General features: G+C 42.1%; 1 protein-coding gene across 1 annotated transcript in view; it reads left to right on the top strand.

Moving 5' to 3' along the window:
* Positions 1-11,458: 11,458 nt before the first annotated feature.
* The window catches only part of LOC117365633 (cytochrome P450 2F2-like), a 102,775-nt gene continuing 86,414 nt past the window's right edge, over positions 11,459-27,819 (top strand). The window contains exon 1 of the mRNA XM_033956222.1: positions 11,459-11,684. The gene's annotated coding sequence lies outside the window, so the exon portion shown is untranslated. The remainder of the gene's footprint in view (positions 11,685-27,819) is intronic.

Raw genomic sequence — 27,819 nt, 5'->3', positions numbered from 1 at the left:
GAATATTGATTTCTGCCTGTAATGATTTAAGATTTTTCTTTTTTAGATTAATTTAAGAGATCCATAATCTACGCATTTGGTTCTCATGATGTGGGCTAATATGAGCTACTGTTGGCTTTCTGGGATATTTTGTATCTCTTTTTTATTTCTTTATGTATTATATATGCATTACAAAAATTCTTAAATTACTTTGGGAGAGAAGATATAGAGGGGCATTTTTGATAAAATGTCAAAGTCAAAATTGAGATGTCCTGCCTATAACATTCCAAAAAATCCATTCATCTCATGTCTATTCTCTAACAGGAAATATGTCCAGATTTCCTGTTTGAAAATACGTGTGAAATGACATCTTTATGCTGGAAATGTCTATCTGGAGCAATCATTTTGGAAACCGAAACGTTTAAATTATAAACTAGATCAGGGGTGTCAAACTCAATCACATTAAGGGGCCGAAATCCAAAACACAGGCTAAGTCGCGGCCCAGACTCCGCCTAATCTTCATCCCCCAGACCCCGCCCGCCCCCATAATACTAATAACACCATTTTTCCATTCATTTTTCATATATACACACACAACATAATATTATTAACATATAATGGTAATGGTTAAACACAAAATTAAACCACATAAAGCACACTGTATGCTTCTCAACATTCATTCCTACCAGAACACAGATATCCCCTATGCAAATACGGGACCAAAGACTAAAAGTACTAATATATTTTAAAAAACACCCTAAGATTCAAGATTCTGCATGCAATACAACCCCCAGAGAAAAAGAAACAAATGTATTCCTTCCTGAGCAGTGCAAAAGATAGACAGTAGATTAAAATGCTCAAAATTGATACAATTCAAACACTAACTTGAAAATAAGATTATTCGCCCTACCTTTGTTGTCTCCCTCCCTCCATGCTGTGCCTCCCTCCAGCAGGTGTCTAACCTTCTGGCTGGCTCCAACCTGGCCCGCCGTCCCTCCTCCCCCACCCCCCCCCCCCCCGGTGTTATCTTGTGGCCGGCATGCAGCAGCTCCTCATGCATCCTGCACCTGAACCGGAAGCCTTCTCTCTGAAATCGCAACGTCACAGGGAATGCTTCTGGATGAGGTGTGGAATGTGTGAGGAGCCGCTGCACACGGCTCCGTGCACACTATGGCTGTGTGGAGGAGGGAGCCGGCCACAAGGTAATATTGGGGGCATCGGACCGCGGGCCGCATAATACGACCAGGCGGGCCGGATTTGCCCCACAGGCCTTGAGTTTGACACCTGTGAACTAGATGAAAACAAGGCACAGAGACATTTGTTTAGCAGTAGTCATAGAAAATTATAGCACAGATGTCTTTACAAAACAGAAGAGTAGCCTTGTGTTAGTGCAGTGGACTGTAAACCAAGGGACACAGATTTTAAAACTCCACTGTAACTCTTTTTTTTTTTTTTTTTAATGTGATCCCTCCAGGACCTGTTAAATACCTACTGTACCTGAATGTGTAGATCTGCAGTTGTGGAAGGCAACGAAACAAATAAAGAAGGTGACTAGTTGGTACTCGATCTCCTTTATTACATATTTTATTGGTGTTTTTAAACCTTTTAACCTGAAAGCACTTTAACTGAGATAAACTTTGGTGTTACAGTGCCTGAAATTTTCCAGCGCAATAAAAGAATGTGTTGAGTCCTTCTGTTCAGTGTCTGCCGAGGTTAATACACCCTGGTCATTAACTTAGGTTATAGAACGTCTGTAGAGTAGGGTTACCAGATGTCTGGGAAAACCTGGACATGTTCTCTTTTTAGAGGACTATCCAGTTGCTTGGATGGATTTTCAAAACCTGGCAGTTTGGGTTTTGAAAGGCCCCAAGCTTGGGGCTACGTCTGGAGAGCCTCCAAACATGTGTAGATGTGACATGATGATATAGTGAGGAGGTCTTCAGTTGCAGGGGATTGCAGGATCCCCACCAGCCACATTAAGGAAGTACAAATTTTGGGTCGGCCTGAAACCAAGGTGGGTGGATCCTAGCACACCTGTGGCTACACCACTGACATCAAATGTGAAGGTGGACACTGATTAGTAAATACTGCTTTATTAAATGGAGGCATCTGCCAACTATGTGTGTGACATCTATGCATGTATCGTCCTGCCCATTAGACCCTCTGCCATCAGCATGGTTGAATATTCCCAAGCATGGTCTGGATCCGGCCCTTGTGATAGTATCTCATAGCCTGGAAAGAGGGATAGTTCCAGATGTTTGGAAAAAAGTCTGGGTTGTCCCAATATTAAAGCAGACATCCCTGAATCCAGCCTTATCTATCTACCACCCAACTCATGTTTCATTGCAAAAAATTGCAGATAAATTAGTCTATTCCCAATTACTTGATTTCATTGATAAGACAAATATTCTGCACCCTTTTCAATCTGGTTTCAGGCATAAATGCAGCACCAAAACTACTGTCACGTCTGTTCTCAATGATCTACACAGAACATTGGATAAGGGTTATCTTTCATTACTAATCTCTTTAGAACTCTCAGCAGCATTTGATCTACCCCCTCTTCTACAAAGCCACGCTAGCGGCTGCCGCGCGGTAACGGCCCCAAAGCCCTTTAAATCTCTATGGGCTTCAGGGCTGTTGCCACGCTAGCGCAGCTTTGTAGAAGAGGGGGCTAGTGTACAATACTTCTTTGTACTAGACTTGCACATTTAGGGATCTCTGGGTCAGTTCTCAGTTGGATTACATCATTTTTGAATAACCATTCTTTTTGTGTTGGTCCTTAGTATTGCCCAATTTGATTCGATTTGGCCTATTGAATTGATTTTTTGATTCAATTTGATTTTCCCAATTATGTGTGTGTGTGTGTGGGGGGGGGTTCAAATATCCTGACAGGTTTATTATGTAGCCCCTTCACTCTGCTGGTAGCAAAAAAACTTTTTCCTCTTTTCAACGGTGTTCAGGGTTACAGCTCCATCAACGGCGGCAGGCCAAAAACTGCTACCGGCAGAGTTGGTTAAGCAACAGCAAGTGTTCTGGTGCCAGAGCTAAGTTTCTGTTTTTCTATCTTTCATCTGTTTTTGCTTAGATGCCTTTAGAATAATGGGCTTTTAAAAAAATAAACTAATTACAAAAAATTAAAAATTATAAAAATACACTATTTTTACTGTGCACAGTAGTGGGTTTTGAATCACTCTAGATCCCTACATTCCTTTTGGTGTGAGTTGTTTGCCAATGACAAAAACAACGCTAACTTAAAAATCATCAATGTCTGCTACATGATAAAGTAATTGAGGCTTTTTCTCCACCTTTTTGATTGAATGAGGGATATGAGAAATTGAGTCCACTGCTGGTGAGTAATATTTTCATAATTTGTTATTTAAACATCTCTATCAAAGCTCCCCTCTCCCACCTTTCCTCCATAGTATATATATTGAGATCTTTAAGTCTGTCTCTGTTAACATTATGCTGAAGACCAATGATCATTTTAGTACCTTCCTCTGGACCAACTCCATCCTGTTTATACCTTTTTAAAGGTGCTGTCTCCAGAATTGTACACAATATCAATTACAAATTTCAGAGATGATAAAATGTTCTTTTTTTACATTAAGATTACCATATCAAAGAAGGGAAGAAGTGTCTTTGCTGGCAGACTGGCTTATCTACCGAAGAGGGCTTTATACTAGAAGTGATGGGGCAGAGTGATCAAAATTCCCAGGTGAGTATAAGCTCTCAGGTAAGTAAATCACTGAATACCTCTACAAGGATAGGAAAAGGGGGCAATGTCTGGAAAGCAGTATATACTAATGCTCGAAGTATGGGAAAGAAGATTCTGGATCTAGAAGCTATGATGGAAGAAGAGGAGTTGGATATAGTGGCGATCACAGAGACGTGGTTCATGGAGAACCATGACTGGGATGTAGTTATACCGGGCTATAATCGGTTCAGGAAAGACACAGTAGGAAGGTGGGGGAGTAGAGTTATATGTTAAAGATCATATTAAAGCCACACAATTGCTGGATCTGCAGGGCAAGGAAGAGGCACTATGAATCAATTTGGAAAGAGGGAATGGTGAATATATTTACATTGGTGTAACATACAGACCTCCTTCACAGACGAAAGAAGTAGATAGAGATTCAATAGTAGACATTCAGAATATTTCAAAAAAAAAAAAAAAGGGGAAGTCTTACTAAAAGGTGATTTTAAATGCCGGATGTTGATTGGGGTATCCTGTTGTGGGGTCTTCTAGAAGTAGGGAGATCCTGGATTCTTCACAAGGAGAACTATTTCAGCAGTTGGTAATGGAACCCATGCAGGATGAGGTCATACTGGACTTAGTGCTTACAAATAGGGAAAGTGTTTCTGATGTTACAGTGGGTGATCATCTGGCATCCAGTGATCACTGCATGGTACGGTTTAATATTAAGATGGGTACAGAGAGGGCTCATTCATAAGCAAAGGTTTTAGATTTATTTAAAAACTAACTTTGTTTGGATGGGGGTTTAAGTCAAGGAATTGTTGTCTGGGTGGGAATGTCTGGAAGGAGAGGAAATGCGGTGGGCAAAACTGAAAGGAGCGATTGTAAGGGCGATGAACCTTTTTGTTAGGCAAGTAAAGTAAGAGGAAAAGAAGGTCACTTTGGTTCTCAAAAGTAGTAGCTGAGAAGGTAAGGAATAAGAGGTTAGCTTTCATAAACTACAAAATATCGCAGAAAGAGGAAGACAGGAAAAAATATCTGGAAAAGTTAAGAGAGGCTGGTCGAGTAGTCTGGAAAGCAAAGATGCAAATGGAAGAAAAAATAGTTGACACGGAAAAACGGGGAGACATTTTTTAGATATATTAGTGATAGGAAGAAGTGCAAAGGTGGCATTGTGAGACTCAAAGGTGAAGGGGAAGACTATGTAGAAGCTGATAAAGAAAAGGCCGAATTGCTTAACACATATTTTTATTCTGTGTTCATGGCTGAAGTGCCGTGAGCGGGACCGCAGAAGACTAATGTGAATAGGGATGAAGGAGAATAGATCCTGATCGATTTTCAGAGGGTTGTGTTTGTGAGGAGCTAGCTAAAATAAAGGTAGACAAAGCGATGGGGCTGGATGGTGTACACCCAAGGGTGCTGAAGGAACTTGGGGAAGTTCTGGCATTTCCGCTGACTGACCTTTTCAATAAGCCTCTAGAGTCGGGAATGGTATCGGAAGACTGGAGAAGAGCAGATATGATCCCTCTCCACAAAAGTGGAAGTAAGGAAGAAGTAGGGAATTACAGGCTGGTAAGTCTGACTTTTGTAGTAAACAAATTAATGGAAATGCTTTTAAAACAGAGAATGGTGAAGGTTCTGGAATCCTGTGAATTACAGGACCGGAGGCAACATGGATTCACTAGAGGTAGGTATTGTCAGACAAATCTGATCAATTTCTTTGACCAGAGAATTGCATAAAGCAGGGGTGTCAAAGTCCCTCCTTGAGGGCCACAATCCAGTCGGGTTTTCAGGATTTCCCCAATGAATATGCATGAGATCTATGTGCATGCACTGCTTTCATTGTATGCTAATAGATCTCATGCATATTCATTGGGGAAATCCTGAAAACCCAACTGGATTGTGGCACTCGAGAAGGGACTTTGACACCCCTGGGATAGAGGATGTGCACTAGATGTGGTACATTTAGATTTTAGCAAAGACTTGGACAGTGTTCCACACAGACGTCTAATAAATATACTGAGTGCCCTTGGGATGGGTCCCAATGTGATAGGCTAGGTAAGGAACTGGTTGAATGGAAAGCGACAGAGGGTAGTGATCAATGGTGATCGCTTTGAGGAAAGAGATGTTACCAGTGGTGTGCCTCAAGATTTAGTTCTTGGGCATGTTCTTTTTAACATTTTGATAAATGATATTGCTGAAGGGTTGTCGAGGAAGATTTGCCTCTTTGCGGATAATATCAAAGTCTGCACTGGTTCATAGTCATAAGCGCACGGGACAAAGCCGCGCCGACATTAGAGAGCAGACAATTGAGTGCAAGACTCCAGCGCGCCGCCGTAAAAGTTTAAAGAATACCAATGGGGGTGTGAAGGGGAAACCCCCCCAGTTTACATAATAGTGTTCACGCTGCCGTTGGGGGTGGTTTTGGGGGTTATATCCCCCCATTATAGAGGAAACTTTACTTTTTCCCTATTTTTTAGGGGAAAAGTTACGTTTTCTGTATAATGTGGGGGGTTACACCCCCCCCACACACCCCAAAGGCAGTGCTAACGGTAGCCCTTTAAAATAAACTATTACGCCGGCGTGCTGGAGTCTTGCGTGCAATTGTCTGCTCTCTATTGTCGGCGCGGCTTTGTCCATCGCGCTTTTGTCCCATTACCGTCTGCAATAGAGTAGACATGCTGGATGGTAATGTAATGTAATGTAATGTAATTTATTTCTTATATACCGCTACATCCGTTAGGTTCTAAGCGGTTTGAAGAAAATATACATTAAGATTATAAATGAGAAGTAAGAAGGTACTTAAAAAATTCCCTTACTGTCCCGAAGGCTCACAATCTAACTAAAGTACCTGGAAATTAATAAAGAAGAGGAAATAAAGATGGTTGAAAAAAGAAAAATTCTATGTGAATTTATAGGATGGAAATTAAACTGACAGTGAAGAACTGTATGAAAAATACATATGGAATTCAGTTAGAGAGGGTAGGTTACAATCTATTTATGGTATTTGTTTAATTGGAAGGTGTTAAGGTGGGTAATTTAGGGGAAGGTTATCTGAAGGTAGGATGGTGTGAACAACATGAAGAAAGACCTGGCAAAGCTTGAAGAATGGTCTAAAATTTGGCAGCTAAAATTTAATGCTAAGAAATGCAAGGTCATGCATTTGGGCTGCAAAAACCTGAGGGAAAGGTACAATTTAGGGGTGAAGAACTTATGTACACGATGGAAGAGTGGAACTTGGGTGTGATTCTATGTGATGATCTTAAGGTGGCCCAAAAAGGTTGAAAAGGTGATGGTGAAAGCTAGAAGGATGCTAGGTTGGTTAGGGAGAGGTATGGCCAGTAAGAAAAAGGAGGCATTGATACCTCTGTATAAGACTCTGGTAAGACCTCATTTAGAATATTGTGTATAATTCTGGAGGCTGCACCTTCAAAAAGATATACAAAGGATGGAGTCAGTCCAGAGGAAGGCTACTAAAATGATAAGGCTTATGGGGACAGACTTAAAGATCTCAATTTGTATACTTTGGAGCAAAGGCGGGAGAGGGGAGATATGATAGAGACGTTTAAATACCTATGTAATATAAATATGCATGAGTCAAGTCTCTTTCATTTGAAAGGAAACGCTGCAATACAAGGGCATAGGATGAAGTTAAGAGGTGATAGGCTCCGGCGTAATCTGAGAAAATACTTTTTTTACAGAAAGGACGGTAGATGCGTGAATCAGTCTCCCGGAAGAGGTGGTGGAAACAGAAACTAGGTCTGAATTCAAGAGGGCACATGGGATCTCTCGGAGAGAGAAAGAGATAATGGTTGCTGCAGATGGGCAGACTAGATGGCCTTTATCTGCCGTCATGTTTCTATATTTCTGTACAATTCAAACTAAAATTGAACCCTGAAAAAAACCAAGCTCTTCCTGGCAAGCCCTAACCACAAGCTAACGAATACATCTTTGAAATTAAATGGGTTAATTTACCCAATCAATCCTACCATCAAAATCCTTGGAGTCATCCTGGATTGATGCCTGACTTTTGAAGACCATACCAATGCTCGGATTAAAAAATGCTTTCGCACCCTCTGGAAACTCCGTACCATCAAACACTATTTTGACTTCCTCTCCTTTCGCTTGCTGGTTCAGTCTCTAATCTTAAGCACCTTAGATTACTGCAATATCATATACCTGGGATCCTTTAAGAAGACCATCAAACGCCTGAGAATCATCCAGAATACTGCCGTCCGTCTCATTTATGGTCTTAAAAAGTCAGATCATGTAAGCCCGTTCTACAGAAAACTTCACTGGTTGCCGATGGAGGAAAGGGTCATCGTCAAATTTGCCTGCCTTTGCTTCAAAACCATAACAGCCTTATCCCCAATCTACATGTCACACCACTTTGTATTTCCAAGCACTACTCGCACACACAATGCCTATCTGTTTGCCTTCCCCTCCCTGAAAGGCTGTATCTACAAGAGACTCCTTGATAGAGCACTGTCATTCCAAGCAGGCAAATGGAATAAATGCCTAACCACCCTCATTTCAAATACACCCTACTACCAATCCTTTAGGAAATCAATCTCTTTAAAACCTATCTCTTTGATAAATTTCTCTGACTCCTTCATGCCTTGTTGTACCTCTGAAATACTTTTGAATTCCTGATATTCTTCCGGATATACCTAACCTCTCTCGACTCACCAATGTAATTTGAAAATATTTTCTGTAACATCGCTGTCTGTGTACAGTCTCTTCCTCTGTAAACCTCTCTGAACTGCTTGTGGTATTTGCGGTATACAAAAATAAAGTTATTATTATTATTTACTCAAATGGGAGTCTCGTCCTATATTTGGGTAATCACCAGTGACCACCTGACACCCTCCCAGACTTGCTGCATGCCTGCCGTTAGGCTGGAACAGGAGAGATCTCTCCCGTCTCCAGTCCCGGCTGATACTAACAATTAACCCCCCCCCCTCCCTTCGTCACTTACCTACTGCCTGGTGGTCCAGTGGTGTATCCTGACCTAAACCCCTCCTGCCTATCTCACGGCCAGCAGCCAGTGATACATCCAGGCCGACATGCAGGAGTGAGCTTTTCAAGCTCCCGTCCGGCCCTGCACTGCTCCCTGAAATTCTGCCACCAGTTCTTGCGGGACTCGCAGTTCTCACAGCTCTTGCGGCAGCCATTCAGGAGTGGTGCAGGGGTGGGCAGGAGCTCGAAAAGCTCGCTCCTGCATGCCGGTCCCAGTGTACTATCCACGAGATCGGCAAGAGTGTGCTGGTCCCAGTGTGCTGAACACTGAGATTGGCAGGAGGGGTTCAACGCAGGATACACCGCTGGACCACCAGGGAAAAGGTACGCTACGGAGGAAGGGAAGAAGGGAGGGGGTAATTGTTAGTCCCAGCCTACCACTAGACAACTAGAGAGGGAAAAGGGTATAGGGAAGGAAGGTAGGACAGGGTGCAGTCTGGCAGGGAGAGGAGACAAGGTACAGAGCCTGGCAGGGAGAGTGGACAGGGTACAGAGCCGGGCAGGGAGTGAGGGGGGGCTTGGTTTAGAGCCTGGCAAGGAACGGGCTGGGTTCAGAGCCTGGTAGGGCAGGGGACTGGGTTGAGGGCCTGGTAGGGAAGGGGGCTGAGTACAGAATCTTGCAGGGCATGGAGGGAAGGGGGCTGAGTACAGAACCTAGCAGATGAGACACTGGGAGCAGATCCTGGCAGGGCAGGGCACTTGAATATTAAGCTCCCATCTTATATTCAAGTCAACCATTTTTCCTCCTTTTGGGGGGTAAAATGGTGTTCTTGACTTATATTCAGACTGACTTATATTCGAGTGTATATGGTAATTTGATCTGTTTGCTCTCTTTTGCCAGAAGCTTAGAATATACTGGTACACTAACTAGTGATTCAACAATTAGACTAATATAATGCTTTTTATGCTGGGATACATAAAAAAAAACATTCAAAAACTTCAGAAAATTCAAAATACATCCATTTGGTTAATAATTTAATATTCAAAATTTTGATCATATTACCCCATTTTTGAAAGCACTCCATTGGCTCCCAATTCCTTACTGCATAATTTACAAAATACTCCTACTGACTTTCAAAGTATTAATGACAGGTGAACCTTTGTATCTCGCACATTTTCTGATCCCATATACACCTTCAAGATCTCTTAGATCATAAAATCAAAACATCTTATTGTTCCACCATATAGAGAAATTGTTCATGAACATGGCAGTACTTGAAGGAGTACAAAGAAGAGCAACTAAACTGATAAAGGGAATGGAAAATCTCCCATATACCGACAGATTGAAGCAGTTGGGACTTTTCTCACTGGAAAAGCGGAGACTTAGAGGAGACATGATAGAAACCTTCAAGATCCTGAAGGGCATAGAAAAAGTAGACAGGGACAGATTTTTCAAATTAAGGGGCACCACAAGTACAAGGGGGCACTCGGAGAAATTGAAAGGGGACAGGTTTAGAACAAACGCTAGGAAGTTCTTTTTCACTCAGAGGGTGGTGGATACATGGAACGTGCTTCCAGAGGCTGTTGTAGACAACAAAACATTAAATGGTTTCAAAGAAGGTTTGGATAGATTCCTAGAAGAAAAAGGGATTGAAGGGTATAGATAGGTATAGACCACTACTCAGGCGATGGGCCTGATGGGCCGCCGCGGGAGCGGACCGCTGGGCAGGATGGACCTATGGTCTGCCTCAGCGGAGGCAACTTCTTATGTTCTTATATTAGAACTGTTACTTTTCCAGTAAAAGGTCCACAACTTTGGAACATAAGAATTGCCGCTGCTTGGTCAGACCAGTGGTCCATCGTGCCCAGCAGTCCGCTCATGCGGCAGCCCTAAAGTTAAAGACCAGTGCCCTATTTGAGTCTAGCCTTACCTGCATACGTTCTGGTTCAGCAGGAACTTCTCTAACCTTTTCTTGAATCCCTGGAGGGTGCTTTCCCCTATAACAGCCTCCGGAAGAGCGTTCCAGATTTCTACTACTCTGTGGGTGAAGAAGAACTTCCTTACATTTGTACGGAATCTATCCCCTTTTAACTTTAGAGAGTGCCCTCTCGTTCTCTCGGAGAGGGTGAACAATAACTCTTTCTCTACTAAGTCTATTCCCTTCAATATCTTGACGCTTATAAAAATAAATAATGGCATTAGGTTTCTAAGAATGCTCTGCAAGACATAAGAAGTTGTAGCCTAATGTATTCTCCTCCCTATTTTCCTATAAAAATTGTAGTTCTGCTTTTAACCTTATTTGTATACTGTTTGAAATGATTTTAGATTGTAAGCTGCTCAGAAGGTTTTTACCCTTGGTGCGGGATAGTAAGACATGAATAAACTTGGAAAAGGAAGTTGCAAGGATTCTGGACCCAAACTTCAGGGCAGGGGTTCATTGTACTCACAGTTAACATCTCCAGGAGGAAAGATTACAAAGGGAGCAGAGCTGTGTGTAAAAAAAACTATTGCCGCCTATGCATAGGGTCAGCCTTGATTCCCCTTACTCTGGAAGGCAAGGGCAAAGTTCCATAAATGCTCCAGTATAGTCCGATGGATTCCACACTTTCTTCAGTGGAATTGATTTCCTTCCAGAAGTTGCAGGAAGTTACAACCTGCCACAGAACAGATTTTTGCTGCTGGTTTTATAATTGTGCAATACACAAACTTATCCTTAGTTTAGCCTTTTGTTCATCCGCTCAAATGAAGCTTAGCATTTAGACAATTTGCATAAAGAGGAGGGTAGTCGTGGATCTGCCAAGCTTTAAAATGAAGCCCACAGTTCAATAAAATAAACTTAACCAAGCAATGCAAGACTTTGGAACTCATACAGTGTGGCTTGTGTCCAAATCTCTGTACAAATAGAAGAACTTGCGTACAGAAGGTGGATAACAGAAATCTGTTAGTCATACAGTATAAAGAGCATACGAAGGAGAGAAGACAGAACTTGCAGAGGCTTTTGCTCTGACTGCTTCTATCCCATCCAGCTTTTGATTCTACCAATACTACAAGGTAAAAATTTCATGGGGAACAATTTTCAGATACCTGAGAGTTTGCAAATTTCTACTGCTGTAAAATTTTCCTCAGTTCAAGAAGAACACTCTGATTTAGGTCCCCATCAGTCTATACTGTTGGGAGTTTATTGTTCTCATTAGCTAGTATTTGAAGTGGCTTTGGTTTGACATCTGCATAGTGAGATAGATTGCTTATTAATCTATATTTTATCACTATAGCATGAGTGTGTTTGTGTTCTTAAGGGAGATGTGAAATTTGCTTCTAGGTAGGAGTTAGGGGACCATCACAAGAGGTCACTGTGCTGGATTCCTTAGTTTTCTCTCAGGATTAGGGGTGGGGGGAAGTGGCAGTGCAGAGAATTTGGGTTTTCCTGGATGTTGCCCAATCAACCCAAGAAAGAAAACCTCTATATACAGTATTTCTTGTTATGAACCAGAAGGCTTATGCTGTTGTTCTACTAAGTTACCTTCTTTATCCTTGTATAAGTTTAGTTAAAGGTGACCATCATTGGGAAAGAGTAACTAAAGTCACCAGAAGCAAAAAATGAGGCTTTAATGAATTATGTTAGAGCACACAATTTGCAATACAATAGCCCAACCCATTCATTTATTTATAAAAATCAACATTACAGAAATTAAAACATAAAATTTTGCAGACTGCTTATGGACCTGAGACAAGAAAAATCAGCCACTCTCAACATTTTGGATCTGCAATTTAGTTACCTTTTCACAGAGAGGGTCACAAATATGCAAATATTTACAGGGCAGATATACAGCATTATTTAACTGAGCAGGAGAGACTCCTACCCAGTTAATAATAATAATAACTTTATTCTTCTATACCGCCACAATCTTGCGACTTCTAGGCGGTTTACATTCAAGAGAGCTGGACATTCAGCGATTTACAATATGTAGAAGAGTACAGAGTACAGAGACTTTAGGAAATCGAAATTACCAAATATACTGTTTGCTAAGAATTTCGGAGCGGACCTGTAAAGAAAAGTCACAACTTTCAAAAAAAGATGAAAATTACAATGTACAGTTTGTTTAGAGATTCAAAACAGACCCAACTAGGTCATGGCATAATACCAGCATTTAATCAGATAGTTCCACAGAATTTCTGTCTGACCACCACAATAACTAGAGCTATGGCAGGTCCAGGGCTGGAGTCAGGGCAAACCTTTAAGTTAAGAGAACACTGCTAATATTCACTGCATGCAGCTGGATAACTATACACCATAATAAGGTGACTAGAACTGCATAAAAAGAAGTCCTAACCATGACCAATTAGTTATTCGGGTACCAGCACTAAATATCGGCAGCACCTGGATAGCTTCCAGTGATCACCAATGATATTGCCCAGCACTAGATATACAGGTCTAACTCGGCCATAAAGTAGAGATCTGTTTCTCATAGCTCATTTCTAGGGATGAGCAATGGTTTTCCCGTAATTTTTTTTGGGACCTGTCCTCCAGGAATTTCTCCAATCCTTTTTCAAATGGTGCTGTTAATTGCTTTGAGCACATCTTCCAGCAACAGAATCTACAACTTAATTATATGCCGTGTGAAAAATTATGATGAATGGATTAGAACAGTTAATTAGGAAACAGTCATTAATCCAAAACATGGCAGCCAGGCCTATATTTTATAAAGCTAGAGTTGATCATGTATCTGCACTATTGATTGATTTGTACTGGCTGGCTGTAAATGCACACGCTTATTTTAAAATTTGCTGTTTTGTTTATAAATTTTGGGAAGGTTGCTGTTCAATTAGTATGACGCTGCTAATAACATTACTAAGTTGCTCGCATAGTCAAAGAACATGAAATTTGGGTATATTACAATTTCCCATCTTATAAAGGTGTTGTATTGTAAAGCTGTTATATAAAATCTTTTAAATATCAAGCAAACAAATTATGGAACTTGCTACCAGCAGAAATAAGATCTTGTCCATCATATAGTCTCTTTTGTAAACGTTTGAAGGTTTCTTTGTTTTCAAAATTTCTGTTGTAATTTTATAATATTGTTTTTTGGTTTATTTAATTACTGATGAAGTTGAAAACAGATGTTTTCCCCTTCTTTGACGTAAACCTCTGAACCTATGTTTAGGAAGAGTAGCAGGTTAATGTATAAATACCCATTATCATTATCAACACAAAAACAATTACAGAACATTTTTTTTTTCACAAAGTAATTAAACTGTGGGATCTGTTGAGACTATGCAGTAAAAGCAACCGATACAGTGGGATTTAAACAGGTTCTGGACATGTTTCTGGATCAGGGGCAGCAAAATGCCTTTTTGTTTGGGAAGCCAAGCTTCTCCCCCAACCTCCCCCATGCTCTGCCCCCAGTTCCAGCATGTCCCTTTTCTTACCTACCAACCTATAGTCTTCCCCCTCACCACCACAGTGTCCAGCATCCTTACCTACTTATTAAACCCCCCTCTCCGCCTCCAGTTTCCCCACGTGTTTCATAAGATTAAAAAGCACAATGACTACATGACAACTCTATCAAAAGCTCAAACATCTTGGTCTTTTCAATTGTACCATAGATACTAGTTTGGTACTCCTGGATGTCGGTGTTGTGTGCGCACCAGGTAGCCCAAAATTCAGTGATCAGAACTTTGTTTAGGTTGGGGGGATGGGAACACATGACAGAATATTATGTGAGTTTGTATTAGTTGAAGTTGATGGATAGGATTCGCTTTAAGATATTACTAACCATTCCTAAACATCTTGTTGAGAGCATTCTGCCACGTGTTCCGTCTCGTCCACTTTAATCTGTAGAACAATTAGAGCTGCAAATTCCCATCTGTAGAAGAGCTGAGGCTAACAGTCGAGGGATAGTATATTCCATTGTATAGGGCCTAGGGAATGGAACAAATCTCCCCGAGTACATTCGTCAGCAACAGAACATACAGAATTTTAAAAGACTGCTTGAATGAAATTTTTTTGTCAGATGAAATACATCTCCTCACCAGAAGCTTCTCACCACAGACACTTCAATGCTAGACTGTGGAGCGTACCTCGAAAGCCTCCACATTCATGGAGTCTAGACTTCTCATGAGACAACTCTATATCAATCTCCTGGAGCTCTAAGCAATTCTCAATGCTCTCCACACATTCCAGGACCTCCTTTGAAATCAAATAGTCCTGCACAGAAATCAAGTCATCATGTTCCACTTGAACAAACAAGGAGACCCTGGATTTTATCCTTTCTGGTCTTGGGCTATTCCTCACGTTATACTTCACAGAGCAGTTTATTTTGCAGGAAAGCAGACTCCGTCAGCCACATGAATAGCCTCTAAACACATCTATCTTATGATTGATCTTCTCCAATTGGAGACCCTAGACACAGACCTCTTTGCTTCTCCCCACAACCACAAACTTCTGCTCTTCTGCTCCACATTGTATGCTCCCAATTGTCTGGAGTCTACTAAACTGGGGAAAAAATTCCTATATGCATTCCATTTAATACCTCTTATCGGGAAAATTCTACTCATACTTTGCCAAGATCAGGCCACCATGATCCTCATTGCACCCTGTTGGCCATGTGAACCATGGTTCCCTCTCCTCCTAAAGCTCACTGTTCAGGAACATGTCAAACCAACTGTTTCTAACATTGCTCACAAAGAACAAAGGATCTCTCCTCCATCCCAATCTATGCTCATTAGCACTCACAGCATGGTACATGAACAAACAAATGCCTTCACTGTGCTTTAGTATCAGCTATCATTGAAGAATCCAGTAATCCCTTCACCCAATGATGCTGCCATTCCAAATGGTCTTGCTTCACTGTCTGGTGTGATTTCCACCTCATCACTTACCCACTTCCTTCTGTTCTGAAATACATTCTTCATCTATCCAATTCTGGCCTAAAGACTAAGGGCTAGATTAACTAAGCTTTGCGAGCCTTCTCCGACCCCGATCTGATTCACTAACCTGGCCGATCAGATCTGCACCCAATCTGATCCGCACATGCAAATGAGGGGAAATGGCATGCAAAGAAGAAGGCAGCGATTCACTAAACCAACGAAGGAACACCGATTGGGCTGCTGATCCAAAAAGAAATGACTGCTGAGGACCAATCGCTCACATCCTTGCTGACTGTCCTGCTCTCTGCTGCCCTTAAATCCCAGCCCTGCAGCCCTGAAACCATCAAAATAAAAAACATCTCCCTTGTGCAAAAAGCACCCTGCTCTCTGCTGCCCTGCCTCTCTGCAAACCCATGTTTTTAACCCGTGGTATTAAAACGGGGCTGCACTAAGGTGTGTTCTGCTTAGTTGTTCCAGTCTGGCTGCAAAGCGTGTCCTTGAAATGATTCTCGTGGGGCCAGCGAGTGCAGCCACCCCCCCCTTCTGTTTTGACCTCAAGCTTGTGTGGAGAGCAAGAGCATGCGTGGATCGCATCTCCAGGCAGAGAGGATGGTCTGCGCATGCATCTGGACCGCTCTGCAGTGATCCGTGGAATCGCTTGTGGGCGTGTGTCCGATCAGATCATTTGCATGGGGATTCTTTAAGTGAATCGGTTGCCTGGCAAGACTCGGCCACAGATCGCCCACGGATTGGATCGGAAAGGTGAGTTTAGTGAATCTAGGCCTAACTCAGTTTGGCTCATCTCAGCACCCTCGCTGCTTTTCATTCTCCATTGGAAAAGAGAACATTATCTGTTCATTCCTTGTTTTCCAAATTCATGAAAGGACTTTACCAAGCCTCCTCTCAAAACTCCGTCTATTGCCTTGGACCTCACTGTCATTCTTTCTGCACTTATGAAATCTCCCTTCAAACCACTCTTGACTTGCTCACTAAAACTTCTTACATGGAAAGTAGAGAATGAAACGGTGACAAAATTCATCACCGTCCCCATCCCCGCAGATAACCGCGGGAAATAATCCCATGTCATTTTCTAGTGTCTATTTCAACCTCAGTCCTTCTACACCAGCATTCTTCAAAGCAAAGTTTGTGGGTCAGTGGTTGTGGCCATTCATACTCCAATTCTTCCCTCTCTCTTTAAAGAATGACATGAAGATGCTTCATTATGTCAGTTTTCCCAGGCAGGAGCTATTAAGTTCTCCGAGGTTGAAAAAAGGATATGTGATGTTGATGTGAATATAATGAAGATGGGGAAATCTATACAGACACTACCAGCTGCTGCTGTTTCCTTTGTTAAAGACAGTACTTGCTTACATAATCGTCAACTATGAAATATTGATTTTATAGTAGGAATCTGAATACTGAATTCCCCAGTGACTCATTATTTAGCTCCATTAGAACAGTTGAAAATGTATATGAAGGATGTACTGTACAATATTTCAAAGCTGACACATTGTCAGTTGAGAATATCTACTATACATTAAAAGGTTCTAAGGAAACTAAAGAGGAGGGGCAGGGCAGGATTAATTCTTCGAGGGACCCTAGGCACACAAGTATACTGGGCCCCCTGCCCCATGCCTCCATTTATTTACTCATTTTCTTATTTACTTCTTCATTTCCAATTGATTTTTTTTTCTTTTATTTTAAAATTCAAAATAAACAACAAAGATTATCATACCAGTGCCAGTGTACAGTTTTTCTTCTATGCAACTCCTAAACATCTCTGAACAAATCCCCTCTTCCTTCCTAGAGGAAGAGATCTTCAGCTGTCAGGGCTTTGGGAAGCCCTCCAATTTATATTTTGCATTTGGGTAGGAGGCATGGGGCATAGCAGGAAGAAAATTTAGTGCCCACCATTTTATTGGACTAATACATTTCTCAATTAACTTTCACAGGTTAAAACCTCTTTCTTCAGGTCAGTAAACTAGATTACTGTTTCAGTATCCCTGTACTGACCTGAACAAGGGAATTTTGGTCTCTGAATTAGTAAAAAATGTATTAAAATTAGTCCAATAAAAAGGATCACCTTATATCCATTTTCTATTTATAAACGTTTATCAACACAGCTACAATAATAATTTATTCTAAAGCAAAAAAAGAAAGAAATATAATTTTTTTTCTACCTTTGTTGTCTGGTTTCTGCTTTCCTCATCTTCTCATCATTTTCTTCTTTCCCTCCACTGTCTGCCCTCTCTCTGCCTCTTCCATATGGTATCTGCTCTCTTTCTAAGCCTCTTTCAGACACAGTCTGCCTCTCCCTTTCCATCTCTCCCCCTCCTCCCATCAATCTACTACCCTCCGCTTTCCCCATGTTGTGACATCTGTCTTCTTCCCTTCCATCTCTCCCTCCCAACAGATTTTAGCATCTCTATCTCTTCCCCCCAGTTCTGGTAACTGTGTCTTCCCTTTCCCTCATGCTATGGCATCTCTCTCCCTCTCTTCTCTTCCCTGGTCTTCCTTCTCAATTTATTTTCTGCCTCTGACTAAATTTTTTCTTACTATTCAGTCCTCAATTTCCCTCTTTATTGTGTCTACCTATAGCATGCCACCTCTTTCCCTCACCCCTTCCAGTATCTAACTATATCCTCTTCCCCCAATCCAACATGTGCCCTTGTTTCTCTCTCCTCCCCACTTCCTTCCAAAGTCTGCTGTCTTCTCTCATCCCACTTCCATTCAGCATGTGCCCCTCTCTCACCTCCTTTCATTCAGCATCTGCCCCCCTCTCCCCCCTTTGCTGATTTAGCACACGCTAATAAATGTTAACACATCCATAGAATATAATGGGTGCATTAGCATTTAGCATGCGCTAAATCGGCTAGCGCACCTTAGTAAAAGACCCCCTAAGTTTTTGGCTGTGGTGACAACATTTTTCCTTAGATTTCCCTGTAAATGCCTGATAAATTATAGGAATAATAGATATATTTTTCAGGACCCCTCTCACTTGGAACCTTTATTGTTGTATAAACCTGTTTTTCAATTAATTAATTCTTAATTTTTGTAGATTATCTTGAGGAGTAATATAATTAGCCATTACCTGTTTGCAGTGTATGCGTGGGCTATATGTTGAAATTTTCTTTAATTGTAGGTGATTTACCCCATCTTTTACTAAGGCGTGCTAACTGATTTAGCGTGCACTAATTGATTTAGCACGCACATTAACGATTAGCGCGTGCTAAATGTTAGCATACACCAAAACAATTAGTGTGTGCTAAATCTGTTAGTGTGCCTTATGTATTTTCCTTCATTTTCTTAATTTGTTTTGCAGCATGTATTAATAAATGAGATTTAAAAATTCAATAAAAGGGGAATAATTAAAATAAAAAAATCCCTAGTGCACCATAAAATAACAAAATATTCAAAGATGTAGATATTAAGTCAAAGAGTTCTAAGCCCTCTCTACAAGAGGCAATACTTTTTTCATAAATATCCATTTATTCTTATATACAATCAGAACCCTCCATCTATTTAAATGTGGTTGGAAAAACCACAGAATATCCTGGTGGATATAACTAATTTTAAAATAACCATATCATCTGCTAACATACATGATTCTATTACACACATAATATTAGGCAATTTATATTGAACCAAATTGAAAAGAATGGGAACCTTATTCCTGACTGAACTAGCACTGATCAACTGGATTTGAAGATTTTTGATGTTTATCGATCATTTTTAAGAGTGTTATTTTTTAACAACTGAACTATATATGTTTGTTTAACATTTTATGTTTGTTACTATGGAAACAATATAGGTAATATATGGTATATAGATTTTTAAATATATATCAATATTACTAATTCTCTTCTGGGTATGAAAACTGGATAAGGGGAATTTCCCTTAACCATCTACCATCCCTAGTAAATTAACAACAGGGCAGGTCCTCATATTTCTCTTGACCCATCATAAATAGCAATTATACTATATGCTATCCCTAAAAGAACTTTATAGTCCTGCCTAAAGACCGCACAAAGGAACACTCTTGCTCCATCAGCGCAATAAGGAAGTATGTGTGGACCTCCATCATAAAACTGGGCTCTTTCAATGCTCCATGCAACCGCATGATGTCACCATGAGGTGTGGCTACGCTGTTCCAGGCCTGAGTCCCGGCGCTGCTCTTCCAATGGGGAGAGAAACAGAGAGAGAGAGTTGGCAAAGCACATAGATGACAAAGTGCTTTTCAGACTGGTCAAGTCAGATGTTAAAAACTTTTTTCCTTATTTATTTTTCTATTTACTAATTAAAAATATGTTCGTTTTTGGCATGTACATCTACCACAGCTGGATTTAGATATAGCTGGGGCCCTGGGGGGAAAACCTCATTTATTGGTCTTAAATCTCCAGATTTGGGATGAGCCACCCTTGGCATTCCTGTTAGTCTTGAAATTTATTCCAAGTCCCTGCTATGGACTGTGTTTTTATGCAAGGAAAGGGGAGTGGTAGAAAAGAAGAGAGTTTCAGCTCCACATAGATGGGCTGCCCTGAGACTAAAGACTTAGTGGTCACAGTTCCTGGCGGTATAACAGATAGGGGTTAAGCCTTGAGAAAGCAAAACATGTTGCCATTTAAATCCCTAGCTAGAGACCACACGATTTAAGCTAAGTATAGTATATGCTTAAAGTACTTTTAAAATAAGTTCAACATACATAAAAGTTAAAGTCAAAATTAAACAGACAAACAAGATTAAATAGAAAAAATGGGACCCGATGACGAGTTGACACATAAACCTTAGAGCAATGAGATAAATTGAGCTCTAAGTGGTGCTGCTGAGGATCCTGATTAAAAATTAGTGGTGACAAGGGTTGTAAGACAAAATAGTGGACAGTCTAAGCAACAAAGTTCATGATCTGCAAGCCCTGATGTTAAAGGCAGATCTAGATATTGTCGCTATCACAGAGACATGGTTCAGTGAATCACATGGATGGGATGCAAACATACCGGGATATAATCTTTTTAGGAAGGACAGAGATGGTCAAAAAGGTAAAGATCAATATCCAAGCGACGAAATGCAAGGGACCTGGGGAGAGGAAGAAGCGATATGGATTGCTCTGAAAAGATGGAACTTCTATGTAGTCTACAGACCTCTGACTCAATCTCAGCAAACTGATAAGGATCTGATTGTGGATATCCAAAAGTTTGGAAGGAAATAGGAGATTTCAACCTGCCGGATGCAGACTGGAATGTTCCGTCTGCGGAATCGGAAAGAAGTAGGGAGATTGTGGATGCCTTTCAAGAGGCTCTGCTCAGACAAATGGTGACGGAACCCACAAGGGAAAAAGCGATATTGGATCTGGTCCTCACAAATGGAGAGAGTATCTCTAATGTTCGAGTGGGTGCTCACCTGGGAAGTAGCGATCATCAAACGGTTTGGTTTGATATAACGGCTAAAGTGGAGAGCGGCCGCATGATACTTAAAGTCCTAGATTTCAAAGGTATGGACTTTAATGCAATGGGAGAGTACCTGAAGAAAGAGCTGTTAGGATGGGAGGACATAAGAGAAATGGAAAGACAGTGGTCTAAGCTGAAATGAGCGATGAAAATGGCTACGGACCTTTATGTGAAGAAAATCAATAAAAACAAGAGAAAAAGGAAGCCAATATGGTTCTCCAACCTAGTGGCTGAGAAAATAAAGGCGAAAGAGTTGGCATTCGTGAAATATAAAAAAAACCCAAGAAGAGGAGAGCATAAAGGACTACAGGGTGAAACTGAAAGAAGCCAAGAGAGAGATACATCTGGCGAAAGCACAGGCGGAAGAACAAATGGCTAAAAATGTAAAAAAGGGAGACAAAAATTTTTTCAGATATACTAGTGAAAGGAGGAAGATGAAAAATGGAATTGCTGGGAACCAATATGTGGAGAGTGATGAGGAGAAAGCAAATGTGCTAAACAAATACTTCTGTTCTGTGTTCACAGAAGAAAATCCTGGAGAAGGACAGAGATTAACTGGCAAAGTTACACGAGAAAATGGAGTAGATTCTGCGCTGTTCACGGAGGAGGGTGTTTATGAGCAACTTGAAAAACTGAAGGTGGACAAAGCGATGGGACCAGATGGGATCCATCCCAGGATACTAAGGGAGCTCAGAGAGGTTCTGGCGAGTCCTATTAAAGACTTGTTCAACAAATCTCTGGAGACATAGAAACATAGAAACATAGAAATAGACGGCAGATAAGGGCCACGGCCCATCAAGTCTGCCCACTCCAGTGATCCTCGCTATCTATCTTTGCGGATAGATCCCACATGTCTATCCCATCTGGCCTTAAAATCCGCCACACTGGTGGCCTCAATAACCCGAAGTGGAAGACTATTCCAGCGATCAACCACCCTTTCAGTGAAGAAGAACTTCCTAGTGTCACTGTGCAGTTTCCCGCCCCTGATTTTCCACGAATGCCCCCTTGTTGCCGCGGGACCCTTGAAGAAGAAGATGTCTTCTTCCACCTTGATGCGGCCCGTGAGATATTTGAATGTCTCGATCATATCTCCCCTCTCTCGACGCTCCTCGAGTGAGTAGAGCTGCAAATTCCCCAACCGCTCCTCGGGAGTGATTCCTGGGGATTGGAGGAGAGCGGATGTGGTCCCTATTCATAAAAGTAGTCACAGGGATGAAGCAGGAAACTAAAGGCCGGTGAGCCTCACTTCAGTTGTTGGAAAAATAATGGAAGTGTTGCTAAAAGAAAGGATAGTGTACTTCCTTGAATCTAATGGGTTACAGGATCCGAGGCAACATGGTTTTACAAAAGGTAAATCGTGCCAAACGAACCTGATTGAATTTTTTGATTGGGTGACCAGAGAGCTGGATCAAGGACATATGCTGGATGTAATTTACTTGGATTTCAGCAAAGCCTTTGATACAGTTCCTCATAGGAGGCTGTTGAACAAACTTGAAGGGCTGAAGTTAGGACCCAAAGTGGTGAACTGGGTCAGAAACTGGCTGTCGGACAGACGCCAGAGGGTGGTGGTTAATGGAAGTTGCTCAGAGGAAGGAAAGGTGGCCGATCTTGTTCAATATGTTTGTGAGTGACATTGCTGAAGGGTTAGAAGGAAAAGTGTGCCTTTTTGCAGATGATACCAAGATTTGTAACAGAGTAGACACCGAAGAGGGAGTGGAAAATATGAAAAAGGATCTGCAAAAGTTAGAGGAATGGTCTAATGCCTGGCAACTAAAATTCAATGCAAAGAAATGCAGAGTAATGCATTTGGGGATTAATAATTGGAAGGAACCGTATATGCTGGGAGGAGAGAAGCTGATATGCACGGACGGGAGAGGGACCTTGGGGTAATAGTATTTGAAGATCTAAAGGCGAAAAAACAGTGTGACAAGGCAGTGGCTGCTGCCAAAAGGATGCTGGGCTGTATAAAGAGAAGCGCAGCCAGTAGAAAGAAGAAGGTGTTGATGCCCCTGTACAGGTTGTTGGTGAGGCCCCACTTGGAGTATTGTGTTCAGTTTTGGAGACCATATCTGGCGAAGGACGTAAGAAGACTTGAAGCAGTCCACAGGAGAGCAATGAAAATGATAGGAGTTTTGCGCCAGAAGACGTCTGAGGAGAAACTGGAAGCCCTGAATATGTATACCTTAGATGAAAGGAGGGACAGGGGAGATATGATTCAGATGTTCAAATACTTGAAGGGTATTAACATAGAACAAAATCTTTTCCAGAGAAAGGAAAATGGTAAAACCAGAGGACATAATTTGAGGTTGAGGGGTGGTAGATTCAGGGGCAATGTTAGGAAACTCTACTTTACAGAGAGGGTAGTGGATGCCTGGAATGCGCTCCCGAGAGAGGTGGTGGAGAGTAAAACTGTGTCTGAGTTCAAAGAAGCATGGGATGAACACAGAGGATTTAGAATCAGAAAATAATATTAAATATTGAACTAAGGCCAGTACTGGGCAGACTTGCACGGTCTGTGTCTGTATATGGCCGTTTGGTGGAGGATGGGCTGGGGAGGGCTTCAGTGGCTGGGAGGGTGTAGATGGGCTGGAGTAAGTCTTAACAGAGATTTCGGCAGTTGGAACCCAAGCACAGTACCGGGTAAAGCTTTGAATTCTTGCCCAGAAATAGCTGAGAAGAAAAAATTAAAAAATTTAAATTGAATCAGGTTGGGCAGACTGGATGGACCATTCGGGTCTTTATCTGCCGTCATCTACTATGTTACTATGTTACTAAGTTACTACTATTTTGATGACCAATTGCTGAAACTGAGGAAGGCATCCACTTTTGAAGAACTGATAAAAGCGTATAGCATAGCTGGTTTTATGAAAGGTTTGGACAAATTCCTGGAGGAAAGTCCATAGTCTGTTATTAAGACATAGTGGTAGCTTCTGCTTGCCCTGGATCGTTAGCATGGAATGTTACTACTCTTTGGGTTTTGGTCAGGTACTAGTGATCTGGATTGGCCACCGTGAGAATGGGCTCCTGAGCTTGACGGACCATTGGTCTGACCCAGTAAGGCTATTCTTATGTTCTTTATCTTAAGAGCTACTGGGAAGGAGAAGAAAGCTTTTAGAATTTGTAGAATTATGTGAACTGCACGTGGAGTTAAAAGCTGAACTGATATAATTATGGAAGGATAAAGCCCTGCTGGTTGTAGGCTCAACTTTTATTGGTCTCCAGATGGAGACAGGGCCCTAATTTAGAGAGCAAAGGAATACTGGAAGTAGAGAGAGAGTGATGTTTAAGTAAAAGTGATTAATCTGTAGGACTTCTTTCAAGTTAAGAAAAAGTTATTTAACTAAAGATTACATTCTGAACTTTATTCTTTTGATAAACTTTTTGAGTTTTCAAAAGATCAATTTTGCCTTCAGCACTCTGAACTGTAATTTGGAACATTGGAACACAGCTGAGTAAATACTTTTAGCATTCCATATTGGCACCAACCAAAAGGTCCATCAAACCCAGTATCCTATTTCCAAAAGTGGTCAATCCAGGTCACAAGTACCTGGTATGATCCCAAAACAGTAAAACAGATTTCCAGTGCAATAGGCGAGGCATTCTCGACAGCTGGTTTATGTTTGTATGGCTGCGTGCCTATGCAGAAGGAAGTCACCTATAGTTTTTTTCCTTCTGCACGCATGCCTGCAGGAGTATGTTTATTCTGCTCTATTTTATTCAATGTATTTTTGTCCTCTTTTCAGGATTTCTGGTGCTCAGAGCAATTATTCAGCTCTGCCTGCATTGAGATCACACCGACTTCAGTCTGCAGCTGTCAGGCCAATCCCTTGTGATACCTGGCAGCCACCCTGCATCTACTTCTCAGGAGCTTGGGACCATCCACATTTTTCTCCTTCTGCTGAATTTCGGTTAAAGCGCAGGCTATTTGACACACCTTGGAGACTCTGCAGTGTCTAGCAGGTTGCCAGCTATGTCTTCTCACCTCTGCCCATCCCTGAGCACGTCCGTTGGTCCTCAGGGGTTGAGGTGCAGTCAGCCAGGAGGTCTGTCTGGCAGTCCGACGATTACCTTCAAAGAGGCATTCTCAGCATGAGGCACTGAATCTCTGATCCAGCTACTGTTAGAGAGCTGAGGAAGGCTGCTGCACTTTTTCAGCACAGGAGCTGTGTTCTCAGGCCATAATGAATAAACAGGCTGTCACAGCCTGTGAGAGGAATTGAAGGAGGGTTGAAAATCCATGTTTTGAGGGTTTCTGCAGGTTCCCCTGTGTTCCCCTACCTGAAAAATCCTAAAATCGCTGTTTTTAAAAGTTTGCCTTATGTGAAAAATATTGTGGTTTTGGAGCGAATATCTTAGCAGCAGCCATCTTAGATTTTTGGGGATCTTTTTTTCAAAAAAGTTTCCTGCTTCTCCCAAACTGAAATTCTTGCCTCAGAACTTATTGGGATGGAGTCCTTGGGCTCTCTTAATGTGAATTCATGCCAGGATTATGCAATTTGGGTACATTTAGAGCATTTTTGTGCCACGTTTCATTAGGCACAGCCAGGAGTGGTGGCAGCACAAAGCTTAGCCTCTCCCCTAATTCAGCAAGCCTGGTGGGGTGGCCTATTTTGTTTTTAGGTTTGGCACAGCTCATGGTTACGTGTGCAATACTGTGGATCCTCAGCAGCCTCAGAAATGCTTTTTTTTTTTTTTCAGTCATCTCTGGGTGACATATGCCCCAGGGGCCAAGACCTTCAGAGACTATGCATTTCTGTGGGATGAGTTTCGCTGCAGCCGTTATTTCCTACATAATCCCTCTCCGCCTCCACAGAGCGTGGCCTTTTTAGGCACATATTCCTCTCAGTCCACCACTGTTTCAGCACTGCCTCCTCCTGATCTGAGTTATCCTTTGGATGTGGCCTGGCTCATTGGTTCTTTATTTTCAGCGCAGTGCTTCCAGACAAGGGAGATTGGGAACTGTATTCTGGCTCTTCAGAGTCCTCAGGAGCGGATTCTTTCCGAGTCTCAGCAGGAGTTGATTTTAGTCTCTCAGCTGGCTCTGTCCACTTTTTCCTCCTGGCATTGTGGAGTGCACTTCCAGTCTTCTGCCTTTTCCCTTGCGCGCTGATATGAGCATTTTTCACTCATAGCAGTTTGTCTCTGCATCAGTGGCGTACCAAGGGGAGTGCGGGGGGTGGGGGGGGAACAGTCTGCCCCAGGTGCCAGCCATGAGGGGGGTGTTCCCATCCTGGGAGTCATGGTCCAGGAACTTCCCTTCTGACGGCCCGGTTCCAAGGCTCTGGATAGGTTGGCCCAGCCTTCTCTCCCTTTACCTTCTGTGAAGCTGAAAAAACTGCTGGCCTCTGCAGTGTTTTGGCTATGTCACCCGCGGCTCCCCTTCCTGCTTTCTGCGTCTGCCAATGACGCAACTTCCTGTTTACACCCGGGTGGATTGCAGAAGCATACACGGAAAGCAGGAAGGGGAGCCACGGGCGACGTAGCTGAATCACTGCCGAGACCGGCAGTTTTTTCAGCTTCACGGAAGGTAAAGGGAGACTTAACTCCCAAGTCTCTTTCCTGGGAGGCCTCTCCAAGTACCGCCCCGGAGATCCTGTATTTGTGCATGAGATTTTTGTTACCTACATGCATCACTTTACACTCATCCAAGTTGAACCTCATCTGTCATGTTGATGCCCATTCCTCGAGCCTGATTATGTCACGTTGCAGATCTTCGCAATCCCCCTGTGTCTTCACTACTTTGAATAACTTTGTATCGTCCGCAAATTTAATCACCTCACTCGTCGTACCAATGTCTAGATCATTTATAAAGATGTTGAAGAACACGGGTCCAAGCATCGAGCCCTGCAGCACCCCACTGGTGACGCTCTTCCAGTTCGAGTATTGTCCATTTACCCCCACTCTCTGTTTCCTATGATCCAGCCAGTTTTTAATCCACGTGAGTATTTCACCCTCGATTCCATGGATCGCAATTTTCCGAAGTAGTTGTTCATGCGGAACCTTGTCAAATGCCTTCTGAAAATTGTCTATCTGTCATGCGAGTATTGCCTCAGGCGCCCTTATACTCCTTTTCGGCTCGCATGATGCTCTGGATCACACATTTCCTTTCCAAGGCTATTATGGCTAGCCTTCCCTTTAAGGGGCAGTTATTGTTTGGCAAGAGCTTCTGATTTTGTGGAGTTCTGTCATCCTCAGTCACAGCCTGCTGACAGAACTGGATGCTCTAGTGCAGGGATAGGAAACTCCGGTCCTCGAGAGCCGTATTCCAGTTGGGTTTTCAGGATTTCCCCAATGAATATGCATTGAAAGCAGTGCCCCTGCATATTCATTGGGGAAATCCTTAAAACCCAACTGGAATATGGCTCTCGAAGACTGGAGTTCCCTACCCCTGCTCTAGTGGTTCTGGGCACCATGTTTTTTGTGGCTCTAGGCAATCTCACCCATATGCGAGCGTCAGAGATTTTCCAGTGTTCCCAGAAGCGGTACTCTGGCTATAAACTAAAATTTAGTTTTATAAACTGGGTCATCAGACAACTTGGAGCTGGACTCAGTTAACATTAAGAAAATGAAAAATACAAAAGAACTAGACGAGAAAAGAACTAAAACTGGAGAGGTATAAGTAGTTAATTTCCAAATTGTTTGGTGAACAGAATTGTCTTCAAAGCCTTCCTGAATGATAAGAAGGGGCCTAAGCTTCTTGAGAGCAGCAAGTTATTCCAGAGCTCTGTCAATTTGAAGGAGAAAGAATAACTAAATCTGCCTTTTGGTCCGCGAGCAGCGGCTCAATTGTACCAGACTGAGGAGTGCCCCTCTGCAGATGTGGACAAACTTTCAGTTTTCCTACTGGCCTGGGTTCACAGTTTGTCCGACTGGTG

Source organism: Geotrypetes seraphini, chromosome 8 (assembly GCF_902459505.1).
Source record: "Geotrypetes seraphini chromosome 8, aGeoSer1.1, whole genome shotgun sequence".
In the NCBI taxonomy this organism is placed as follows: domain Eukaryota; kingdom Metazoa; phylum Chordata; class Amphibia; order Gymnophiona; family Dermophiidae; genus Geotrypetes; species Geotrypetes seraphini.
This window is presented reverse-complemented; position numbering and strand designations above follow the sequence as displayed.